Source organism: Humulus lupulus, chromosome 6, assembly GCF_963169125.1.
Source record: "Humulus lupulus chromosome 6, drHumLupu1.1, whole genome shotgun sequence".
In the NCBI taxonomy this organism is placed as follows: domain Eukaryota; kingdom Viridiplantae; phylum Streptophyta; class Magnoliopsida; order Rosales; family Cannabaceae; genus Humulus; species Humulus lupulus.
Genome location: NC_084798.1, coordinates 17030751 through 17043736, shown reverse-complemented (window position 1 = coordinate 17043736; position 12986 = coordinate 17030751). Strand labels below are relative to the sequence as shown.

The 12986-nt window shown below is 49.4% G+C and overlaps 1 non-coding gene across 1 annotated transcript; it reads right to left on the bottom strand.

Annotated features, from left to right (window-relative positions):
- Positions 1-12102: 12102 nt before the first annotated feature.
- Positions 12103-12209, bottom strand: LOC133787414 (small nucleolar RNA R71). The gene has a single exon (XR_009872438.1). It is a non-coding gene; the product is annotated as a small nucleolar RNA R71 (small nucleolar RNA).
- Positions 12210-12986: the final 777 nt, after the last annotated feature.

The following is a 12986-nucleotide window of genomic DNA, read 5'->3' as shown; positions in this document are numbered from 1 at the left end:
TAAGGTCACGGGATGACCTCCCTACCAACTTCCAGGTGCCTTCTCCTATAAATAGGGAGACCCTGGGAGTTGATAGGGGTTGGAAAAAATAGTCTTTGAAGGACTATATACTTTGTAAACCAAATACCCAGAGAGGATGAATAATATTGACTAGTGGAGTAGAAGGATTTTAACCTTTGAACCACTTAAAAACGTGTCTTGAGTCACCTAGTTCATTATATAAGATTTCATATCTGTGACGGTTCTACCTTGAGTGCTAATCTCTTTCTCTTCTTCTCTTAATTACCTGTTGCCGAAGAACTGCGTCAACAGTTTGGTGCTTTCATTGAGAGCAAGTTCGATTAGTACTACCACAGACATCCAACAATGGTGACCACTCGATCCAGGCATGGTAACGAGATAGAACAACATGATGGGCAGGAGGCCCACCAGGTTGCCATCCCTGATGAGCAAGCTCCTGAAGTCCAGCAGAGGCCGGGAAAGCAGCCGATGGGCCATGACGACACTGGTAGTTCAGCGCCCCGGCCGCCTAATCCGAATCCATGCTATTATTCTGCGGTGGAGATGGAGAATGTTCAGCTGAGGAGCCAGTTAGCAGCAGCTGGTCAGCAAATCCAGGATATTCTGAGCCGACTACCCCCTCTCACAACCAATGGTAACGTTGGAGAGAGGCAAGGCGAGGCTCCTAAGTCTCGCCGGAGTAATCGGTCCAGGCATAGCCGTTCGGGTAGACTTCCTGCAGCCAACTCCACCCCTTCATCACACCATCAGGAGGCAAACCTCAGGGAAATGCCTCGGATCGGACAACAGCAGTACAACCGTTCGGTTAGGACGTCAACCCCTAGCTCTCAGCCTTCCTCGAGAACGCCCAGAAGAGATCGAGGAAATTCTGGAAGAAGGGCCGAGGAAGGCCAGAGACGTCAGCCCGTCCCCGAAGGACGTCCAGTTCCTCGTCCAGCTCGCCCAGCGCGGGACCAGCAAGCTGGCAGGGCCGAGAGGCCCCCACCAAATTTAGTCCGTCCGGACGGCACTAGGATCGCCTCCCCGGTCAGGCATCCTCCTTCTCCCATCAGATATCCATCTCCTCAGCCCGTGCGAGACATCCCGACTTACGGAAATAGCAGGAGAGACCCGCCGTCAGCTAGACCCTCCTGGCGCGGCAGGGTGCCGGAGGAAGGATCAGGTCATAGCTGCCAAAGACGCACCCCGAGCCTGTCCAACAGGAGTCACTGGACCGGTAGTGGACGGAGTGATCTCTCGGGAGGAGACCTGCGCCAGCGACTAAGTTCGGCACAAAGTCACCATACTACCCATGGAGGCGACCTTCGAGATCGCCTCAATTCTCACAGCGAGGATCGAGTTAGGGATGGTAGCCAGGCCCGCTCAGTGGGGGTCCGATCCGAAGTACGTAACAGTGGAAATGTCCCAAATAACCTATCTCAAGATAGGAGGGGCAACAACCCACCTAATATGTACAACGGGACCGGAGCTGTTGAACATCCCCGGAATAACCCAGGATCTCAGGACAAAACCCTAGAGCGCCTAACTAAGATGGAGGAGCTGATGAAGAAGCTCCTATCGGAAAAAGAAAAAGACGAATATGATTCAGGGGACGAGATGGAACTCTTCGCCCCCAATATAGCAGCAACGGCATACCCTTCTGGTTTTCGTATGCCCCACCTGTCAAAGTTCAACGGGGATGGAGACCCGTCTGACCACTTAGGGATGTTCAACACCCTAATGATGGCCCATAACATCGGCCCGGAGCTGCGTTGCTTGATCTTTCCCTCCACCCTGATTGGACCTGCCAGGCAGTGGTTCAAGCAGAGTAAAAGGCAGTCAATAAGCTCCTGGAAGACCTTCTCGGCGGACTTCAATAGGGCATTCCGCGCCTCTCAGGCCGCCCGGGTCCAGGCCGATTCTTTAGCTAACGTGAGGCAGAAGCCCGGTGAGACGTTGAAAGCCTACTTGAGCAGATTTGCAAATGTCGCTGCTCGAGCAAGGGATGCTGACGATAGCTCCAAACTAATGGCCATGAGGACCGGGATCCTAGTCGGCGGAGACCTGTGGAAAGATATTCAAAGGAGGGGAGTCAGCTTGGTTAGCGAATTCCTTAACAGAGCCCAAGAGTGGATAAACTTGGAAGAAGCTGAAGCTTCGGCCGCCGGGACCAGCCATGTCCCCGAGAAGACCGCTGGGACGGAGACGGAGATCGTAGTGGCGACTCCCGACGTCATGCAGAATAACCAGCCCGGTGGTAGCAAAAGAAAAGGACATGGTGAAAACAACCAGCACGGCCAGAAGAAGAATAAGTCTCTGGATAAGTTCAAGCCCGTGTTCACAACCTATGCCGAGCTCACCCAGACCAGGGAAAATATTTTCCTGGCCAACGCTACTCGGGTCCCCTGGAAGAGGCCGGAGCCATTGAAGCACCCTAAGGGAAGGAGAGACGCTTCCAAATTCTGCCGTTTTCATAACGACGTCGGGCACAATACCGACGACTGCAGGCACCTCAAAGATGAAATCGAGACTCTCATCCGATCAGGTCCATTGGCGCAATACTCGCGGAACCGGGTCCCGGCAAGTCGACCCGTTCCGGAGGTCCCAGCCAGTCAGCCCGGGCGTTAGGCAGATCAGGACGTCCTTCCCCCCGTGGTTGAGGGAGAGATATCCACCATCTCTGGAGGACCACACATGGCCGGCACGAGTAGGGGCGCCCAGAAGAGGTATGTGAATGAATTAAAGGCTCACAACGTAGCGGAGTTCGCCCCGGAACAGCGTCAATCAAAACAACAACGACTAGAGAAACAACCGATAACTTTCACGGAGGAGGACGCAGGCCATGTCCAATTCCCTCATAATGATCCCTTGGTCGTAGCAGTCTAGCTCGCCAACCGGAAAGTAAGGAGAGTGTTGGTGGACAATGGGAGCTCGGTGAACCTCCTGTTCCGATCCACCTTAGAAAAAATGGGTCTGACTGTTGCCGAGCTTAAGGCAACCTCGATGATGCTATATGGTTTTTCAGGAGAAGGATCAGCAGCGATAGGAACAATCGAGCTGGTGATCACCCTAGGACAGGAGTCCCGAACAGTGTCCAAACTACTCGAATTCGTGGTCATTGACTGCTCCGCTGCCTACAATGCCATTTTGGGCCGACCTACGCTCATAGCCTTCGAGGCTATCACTTCCATCCGGCACCTCGCCATGAAGTTCCCTACTTCAACAGGGGTCTGTACTATCAAGGGCGATCAGCTCGCTGCCAGGGAATGCTACAACATTTCCATGAAGGGAAAATCTAAACCCGGGCAGGTGACGATGGCCATTCAGGATGAAGAGGAATCTCAGGGACCCAAGGCGGCTCCTGAGATTGAAAAACCTCAGATTTTTGAAGACGAAAAGCCCGCCCTGAGTGAGGATATTGACCCCCGTGTAGGCGAGGACAGGTCCGAGCTACAAGCTATTGAGGAGCTCGAGGAGGTGAGCATCGATAAACAAAACCCATCACGGACGGTTAAGCTCGGAAAGAACCTCTGCGATAAAAGAAAGGCGGAGCTGACTACGTTTCTGCAGAAGAACCTAGACGTATTCGCATGGTCGCATGAGGACATGATAGGAATCAGCCCGAGCATCATCATGCACACGCTCCACCTGGATAAAAGCGTCCCTGCCAAGTCTAAAAAACAGAGGTGTCTGGGAACAACCCGAGCCGAAGCCCTCGAAGAAGAGGTGGCCCGGCTCAAAAAGTGTGGCTTAATTCGTGAAGCCAAGTTTCCAATTTGGGTCGCCAATCCCGTGCTAGTTCCAAAGCCCAATGGGAAGTGGAGGACCTGTATTGACTTCTCCGACCTGAATAAAGCCTGCCCCAAGGATTGCTTTCCATTGCCAAGGATCGATCAATTGGTGGATGCCACGGCGGGGCACGAGCTCATGTCCTTCATGGACGCGTACTCAGGCTACAATCAGATCGCGATGAATCCGGCAGACCAGGAGCATACCAGCTTCATGACCCCGACTAATGTCTATTGTTATAAGGTCATGCCGTTTGGTCTGAAGAATGCCGGAGCTACCTACCAAAGGCTAGTGAACAGAATGTTCTCGGACCAGATCGGGAAAAACATGGAAGTGTACGTCGATGATATGCTTGTCAAGTCAAAGACTGCCAGCAACCACGTTGCCGACCTGGAAGAATGTTTTAAATACTGCGAGAATATGGCATGAGGCTCAATCCTCAGAAGTGCACTTTCGGTGTTGCATCGGGGAAATTCTTGGGTTTCATAGTCAATACCCGAGGAATCGAGGTAAACCCCGACAAGATCAGGTCACTACTCGAGCTTCCTTCCCCCAGGTCGCGGAAAGATGTCCAAGGTCTCACAGGAAGAGTGACAGCACTGAACCGGTTCGTTACCAAGTCGACCGATAAGTGTTTGCCCTTCTACAACCTGCTCTGGGGAAAAAAGAAATTCGAATGGACAGTGGAGTGCGAAAGCGCATTCCTCGACCTGAAAGCGCATTTGGCTGAACCACCTGTGCTATCAAAACCCAAGGTAGGAGAACCTCTTTTCCTCTACATGGCCGTCACTGAGGACGCAGCTAGTGCCGTTCTGGTGCGAGAAGAGGACCAGGCTCAGAAACTGGTCTATTACATCAGCAAGAGACTCCTCGGAGCTAAATCAAGATATCCAATGATGGAGAAAATGGCGTTCTGCCTAATCACGGCCTCGCGAAAGCTCAGGCCATACTTCCAGTCCCACTCTATACACGTCATGACTGATCAGCCTTTAAGGCAGGTTTTGCAAAAGCCTGAAGCATCGGGACGCTTGCTAAAGTGGGCGGTCGAACTCAGTCAGTTCGAGATTTTCTATACTCCCCGAACTACCATAAAAAGTCAGGCCTTGGCCGACTTCGTGGCGGAATGCGCGGGATTCCAAGAGATTCCATCAGGAGACTCACCTCAGGTCACCTCCCCACACTCGTCGTGGAAGATCTTCGTTGATGGCTCATCTAACGAGAACGGCTCCAGGGCCGGAATCATTCTGATATCCCTAGAGGGACATAGATTCCACTCGGCGCTAAGGTTCGGGTTCAAGGTGTCTAACAACGAGGCAGAGTACGAGGCTTTGTTGGCTGGACTTAGGATAGCTAGTGAGCTAAAGGCGAGCTCTGTCCAATGCTTCAGCGATTCCCAGCTCGTGGTGAATCAGGTTCTATGCGAATATCAGGCGCGGGGACCCAAGATGGCCGCCTATTTGGCAAAAGTAAAGTCCAAACTGTCTGCGTTTGGGCGAGGGTCAATCGAACAGATACCTCGGGAGCAGAACGCCAACGCAGATGCTCTCGCCACGCTCGCCGCCTCGGGCGAGACAGAAACCCTGGGGTTGGTGCCAGTTGAGTTCTTGGAGAATCCTAGCATAGACGGGGATCGGGCAGAAATTGAAATGATTGACATCAGGCCAACCTGGATGACTCCCATTATTGAGTATCTCGTCGAGGGCAAGTTACCCGAAGGGCGCAACGACGCACGGCGAGTCCTTTATCAAGCCCCGAGATATACGCTAGTCGAAGGGGTGTTGTACCGACGTAGGCATTCCCTACCTCTCCTCCGGTGCGTTCTTCCAAGTGAAGCGAAGGCCATCCTGCAAGAAGTTCATGAAGGATTCTGCGGAGACCACACTAGGGGGCAAAGCCTGGCTTTTAAGGTTCTCAGGCAAGGTTATTACTGGCCGACTTTGTCCAAAGACTCGATCTCATATGTAAAAAGGTGCGACAAGTGTCAGCGATTCGCTGCGGTTGCCCGAGCTCCTCCGGTCGAGCTAAAAATGATTTCGTCTCCCTGGCCATTTGCCGTTTGGGGGATAGATCTAGTAGGCGCCCTGCCTACCGGAAAGGGCGGGGTCCGTTACGCCGTAGTAGCCATTGACTACTTCACCAAGTGGGCCGAGGCAGAGCCGTTGGCGACAATAACATCGAAAAAGGTGTTAGACTTCGTGGTTAAAAGCATCATATGTCGATTTGGCCTACCTAAGAAGATCGTCTTCGATAACAACACTCAATTTGACAGCGATCTGTTCACCGAATTTTGCGAAAGGCACGGAATTGTGAAAAGCTTCTCATCCGTGGCCTATCCCCAGGCGAACAGCCAGGTCGAGGCTGTCAACAAAACACTGAAGGCGAGCCTCAAGAAAAGGATAGATGAGGCAAAGGGGATCTGGCCAGAACAGCTCCCCCAAGTCCTGTGGGCATACCGGACCTCACATCGGACTCCCACGGGTCACACGCCTTTCTCCCTAACCTTTGGGAGTGAAGCAGTCCTCCCCGTGGAAATTAAAGTTCTGTCACATAGGGTCCAGCACTACGACCAAGACAGGAACCACGAGCTCCTATGCCATTCCCTAGACTTAGTGGATGAAAGGCGAGAAGATTCACAACTCCAACTCGCCCATTATCAACACTAAGGTCAAAAGACGTGCCTTTAGTGTCGGCGATTTGGTCCTAAGGAGAGTTTTCCTGGCCGGGAAAGATCCCAAAGATGGGGTTTTGGGACCAAACTGGGAAGGACCATACCAGGTCATCGAAGTCATCAAAGAGGGAACTTATAAGTTAGCTCGGCTTGGTGGAGGGGCGGTCCCGCGGACATGGAATGCCATCCACCTAAAGAAATACTATCAATGAGCCACTTGTAAGGCCTAGGAGGTCACTTTCCATGTATAAATAAAAATCAAATGTTTCTCTTTATTTGCAAGTGTGATTTTAAAGTAACCACGAAAGACCCTTTCCCAGTTACTTGGGGGGCATATGGTACCTGGATATAACCAGGTCTCCTTAATGACTTAGGTGTTAATTTTTATCCATGGATAAGAGTTATCACAAACTAAGCCCTATCCTAGTTTTAACCAGGTCATAAAACTTAGAAGTTAACTAAAATTTATTGACCGCGGTTCTTCTTTAAAGAGCCCGGGATATGGATAAAAGTTGACGTGAACTAAGTTTTCAAAATAAGTTCCTGGTTTTAACCAGGTCATAAAACTTAGAAGTTAACTAAAATTTATTGACCGCGGTTCTTCTTTAAAGAGCCCGGGATATGGATAAAAGTTGACGCGAACTAAGTTTTCAAAATAAGTTCCTGGTTTTAACCAGGTCATGAAACTTAGGGGTTAACTTTAATTTTGATCGTGGCTCCTCTTTAAAAGCCCGGGATATAAATAACGGTTAACCCGAACTAAGTTCATAAAAATAAAGAGATGAATTGTAGCCAAAAGCATAAAAAAAATATATATATATATATATATATATATGTTAAAGTTGCTGAGAAAATTGCCTCAAGGTGGAAACGCCTCATGAAAAATTACAATGGAAAATAAAATAGTTCAAAATGCCCAAAGAGAAGTATCCTAAGCCCCACCAGTTGGCCCTTTGGAGGTCGCGGTCTCGTCCTGCTCCGCCGCGACAGAGGCCTCTCCAGTCTTCGAGGGAGGTACCTCTTTATTTAGGCGGGCTTGGAGCTTCGGCAGCAAAACGCCCAGAGGTCCGGCGGCATGAAAGAAAAGTCTGCATCCGGGTTGTGGGACCAGCAATGATAGAACAGGTCTTGCAAGGACTGCTCCGAGACGGCCCGTTCGGCTTCCATGGCAGCCTGGGCCTCGGTCTTCGCTACCTCGAGATCTGTCCGCGACGCGGCCAGGGAGTTTTTAAGCTCTCGGTTCTTGGAGCGGATCTTCTCTAGCTCGGCTTTAGAGGCCGCCAGCGCGTCTTTCGCCTCCTGAGCCTCCTGGAGGGCAGTCTGGCGCTCAGCCTCTACACCCTCGAGCTGGGCCTTGGTCCTAGCGATGCCTCTGTATGTGGCAGCAATGCCCTGCAAGAAAGGAAGGATTAATTAACTAACTGGAAGAAAAAAGGCGGCGTGTGAGTGTTAAAGCTCTAAAAGAATGGGGCAGTTTACCGTTAGGGTCATGTCCATCAAAGACTCCATAACTCGGACCGGGCTCGTTGTTTCGATGGCCCGGAGCTCCCTCTCCCTGAGCTTGTAGAAATGGCTGACGGCATAGCTAGCCGACTCATACACCGTCCCTCGGAATGCTTCTGGCATCTTCTCCAGATCCTGGGGATCGACCGGGATACGCACATCCGAGGCTGCCGCGGCCGGATTCCCGATCTCTATTACCCCGTCCTGGGCGGCTAATGGAGATCGTTGGGGTGGCGGGGGCACGGGCCCTGTCCTGGCAACAGGAAGGATCGCCCCCACGACCTGGAATGGAGGGGCTTTCTCCTTCTCCTTAGCCGGGGATTTGGTGGAGGTCCCAGCCGAGCTCTTGGACTCTCGAAGCCTTTTCAACCTTGGCCCCGCTGGGGGGTTCCCGCCGAAGACCACGCCCCGCAGATTACCTCCGGGCTGAGACATCTCTTCTGCCAAGAACAAAAAACATGGTTATTACAAGGTGGCAATCATGCATAAATAGAGGCAAAAGGTTTAAAGGCAATGAGTAAGCGAATACTAAGGGAGCCCTACCCCCCGAGCTGGAAGAGTCTAAGACGATTATCTCACGAACTGGCGCAGGTTCTAGGTCCGGTTCCGACTCGGGGCTGGACTCTTCTACATATTGCCTAATCCCCGGAGCATAGATGCCCCTCTAAAGCGCCGGCCACGTGCGTAAGTTGGTCCCATACTCCTAAAAAAGGATCGACCTAAAAGCTAAGGTGTTATCTACTGCTACGGTACCCCTAGGCCGACTCTCTTGGTGATCCAGCACGAGCCGGTCAACACAATGGAGCAAGAGCGTGTCCAGGTCTGGATTCCTCGGGTGACGATGGACGAACTGCCTAGGATTGAACCTAACCAGCCGGGGGTCTGCAGTGGCCCTATCTACATTCTTAAATAAGTAAGGATTACCTTGGCCGGAGGGACTCGCGGCTGCTCCGGATTAGACCCTCTCCTCGTCCATCATCTGGGCGACCTCCAAGGTCCTCTTCCTACTCCTCACGAGAGGAACTTCGTCACTCTCTTCCTCACCTTCGTCGTCTGCGATCTCCTCCGCGACGATCGGTCTGTTGTCGCGAGCTGGGGGCGGCCCCCGGGGCCTCTTCAAATTCAAAGTCTGATTTGGGAAAATCAGCTTGCAGAATACCATCGTCTCGTCGGTCACGAGAACGCGGTAGTCTTTCTCACTGGGGGGCAAGCTCGCCAGTGTGTCGTATTGATCCCCGAGGGTCACGGACTTCTCGGTCCTCGCGTAGATGGCTGCAAGATTGGTTGAAGTCAGAAGTGGGATAAGGAGGGAGCTAAAATAAGATAACCCTTAAAAGGCGGGCTAAGGTCAAAGATCACTTACGAGCGCGATTAAAGTAATGATGATCGCAGTTGCAGAACCCAGTTGACATGAAAAACTGGTCCTTGAAGTCATTCGGGTGGCTTGGCAGCTTGATGACCACCGCTGTATTAGGGAAACAGGTTAAGTAATAGAACCCGTCGCCTCGCCCCCGCTGGTCCGGGCTGGCTTTGAGGCAAAAGAAGTATAGAATATCAGCAGGAGTGGGGACCTCCCACTCGTGCTTTTGAAATAAATACCTCAACCCCGCCAGCAGACGGTAGGAGTTGGGAGGGAGCTGAAATGGGGCCAACCCCACATAATTCAGGAAGTCGGTGAAGTACTGGTCCAGGGGGAGGAAGGCCCCTGCCTTGAAGTGTTCACCACTCCAGGCCGCGAATGATTCATCGAGCGGCGTGCAGCTCCGCTCGCCCTCTGCGGCAGGTCGGGCAATCACTGAGGCTTTCCCCAAGGGAATGTTGTGGGTGATGAAGATTTTGGTGATCTTGGCCTGCTCGGTTATCTTCGAGATGATTCTCTCTGCCTCGAAAAATGCGTCAAGGGCCGCCTCGGCCTGTTTCTCCACGGCCGGGCCAAAGTGGGGAATCGGCGAGCTGGGCATCACCGCCTTTCCTTTATCTTGTTGGGAGGCCGAGCTTCCCACGTTCTTCTGGGGCAGGTTCTTCTTCGGGGCCATCTGGTCGCCTATCAAACAAAAGAAAACACTTTAGAAAAGGCGACCCAAGCAGAAGGATGAAGCAAGTGTTAATTACACGAGCTGGGGTAAGCCCAGCCCGTGGAGAGTGGAACCACGCGGTTCAATGAACACGCGCCTAGGCCCTCAACAGATCCCAGATTACTCGGAATTCGTGTGTCAGGGGGCTCAGAGTAAAAATTTTCCTTGGGGGGAAAGTTTCAATAGGCAAAACGTGCAAAACCGCTTTTGAGACGTATTCCCTAAGCTACCCGGTTTTGCACCCAAAATTCCTAAAGGTCCTACCCAGAAATTGTCCCTGAAGAAACACCTTGAAACCCATATTCTAAAACGATTTCCTGCAACAGGCGTGCCCTAATCTAAGAAGGGCCGTCACCCTCCATATCCACACAACCCAGAAAACCCCTGCATGTGGCTACAGTAAATTTTTTTACCTAAGCTACAGTGGCATGCTTTCAAAATAAACTGGGTCAGAAAACTTACAGTGTATGGCTGGATGGTGAGCGAGATTGCTGCGCTGGTAGGAGCTTCGTTGGTACAGTGGCTTCCAAGGCTTTGAAGAAACTCGTACGCTTAGGCTTCATGAACGGAGAAGATGAAAACAACAGAGATGAGGGTTTCGTCCTTCGGAAAGTCAGAGAAGGAAGAAGGAAATTTGAGAAATTTTTTAATGATAGGGTGGCCCGTGCGTAGGGTGGCCACCCCCTCTTTATACAAGGGAAGGATCACGTGTAAAAGGCTCTTGGAAGATCCTCCACTCGAAATGTGAAACGACGGCTGGTCAGTAGGCTAGGCCATTTAATGCGGTTCTCGTAGAGTGTACCGTCGCCACCCACAACTTTCCACGTATCAGACGCCTGCGAGAAGAATGGAATGCAAAGGGTTGTGGGGGAAGTCTAAAAGCCCCTACTGTGGTCTCCTATACATGACGTCATATACCACGAACAGGAGCTTGGGGGGCAGATGTACGCCCTGATTTTCCCACGGGCTGATTAGCAGGACGAGCCTCGGACTAATCAGGTTTAGTCCGAGGTGCCCACAGGACGAAGATCCTATTTCCAGGGCGGATCTTCTCAGCTCGAGAGGGGCCTCTGAAGGCCATGCCAGGAGAATAGCTCGGAATACGAGTTGTTCGTGTCACGAGGATCCCAGGAAGCTCTGAGCCTTTATGAAGTCAACGCACGCAAGATGGCATGCTATGCCTCCCTTCTCTTGCTTAAATTTTAGTCTTATTTAATTTTTGCCTTATTTTTCTTTGTCTTCTTTAATATTTTAGCGTAATATTGTGAAAAATACTTGAAAAAAAAAAAAAAAAAGAAACCTAAATCTTGTCCTTTCACCATAAGCAATTCTTGCTTAAAGGAAATTTGACCAAAATTCCCATCCGCCTCTACTAATTAACCTCGGGGAGTTGTTAGTAGTGCGCGAGTAAGTGGAATCAAATAGGCCTGGGGACAAGTAAACCATAAGAATTATTGTTGTGAAATCTCTAAAAGTTCTAAGTATGCTCTGTGGTTGCGGTTTTAACTGATCTTCCACATCAGAAAATTGTTTGTTTGAGATTATCCTTGTTGCCTTGTTTGTGAAAATTGTATGCATCATTGGGAACGTAACTCTAAAAAACGATTAGTAAAAAGACGTTTATCTTTGTTTGAAATTGAAAGTGTTAGTAAAAATTTGAGCATCATGGAACCTATTGCTAATATTGTTGATGAAAATGTTGTGCCTGAAAAAACTTTGCTTGAATACTTTGCACCTATTTCATCTAATGCTCCTTCATGCATTGTTTTACCTACAACTTCTGCTACTCATTTTGAGCTTAAACCAGCAATCATTCAATTGTTGCCATCTTTTTATGGGTTAGATAGAGAGGATCCTTACATGCATGTCAAAGATTTCTTAGAAATTTGCTCAACATTTAAATTTCAAAATTTTTCTGATGAATCGGTCAAACTAAGATTGTTTCCTTTTTCATTAAAAGACAAATCAAAAGCTTGGTTAAATTCCCTTCCCACTGGGTCTATAACTACTTGGGATCAAATTTATAATAAATTCTTGTTGAAATTTTTTCCAATGTCTAAAACTGATAGTCTAAGGAGAGAAATCTCCGAGTTTTTTCAAAAAGATAATGAAGAGTTTTATGAATGTTGGGAAAGATTTAAAGATTTATTATTAAAATGTCATCATCATGGTTTTGAAAAATGGAGACTTGTAAAATATTTTTATGATGGTTTGACTCCCTTTAATCGTCAAATGATTCAATCTATGCATACTGGAAATTTTTTAAAATTTCAAGGACAAAAGGCGTGGGACGCCCTTGAAGATTTATCTGTCAATTCACAACAATGGAATTATTTTGATCCTAGGTCTAGGTCAACTAATTCACCAAAAAGAGGAGGAAGGTATGAAGTAAAAGAAGAATTAGACTTAAGAACGTCCTTAGACAAATTAGCGAGAAAAGTAGAAGCTTTAGCCACAAGCCAAACTATAAACTCTCCAATTCAACCTAGAAAAGATGTTTGTTCTATATGTTCTAGTCCTTGCCATAATGCCCAATCATGCCCTTCCTACCAAGAAGCCTTTTCTGAGGAGGCCAATGCTCTTCATTCTTATGGGAAACCAAATGATAGCCCATTTTCGTCCACCTACAATCCAAATTGGAGAAATCATCCGAACTTTTCATGGAGACAAAACCAACCTCAAATGAATCAAGGGCACCAATACAACACACAAAACCAAGCTCATGCCCCACAAAATCAACCATATCCGCAACAAAGAAAACATTCCTTAGAAGATACTTTACAACAATTTATGCAATCCACCCAACAAATCCTACAAAATCAATCTCAATCTATTACCAAACTCGAGACACAAGTAGGACAACTCGCCACTGCTTTAGCTGATAGAGAAAAAGGAACATTCCCTAGTCAACCTATCCCTAATCCAAAAGGTCAATATGAGATAGGAAAGTC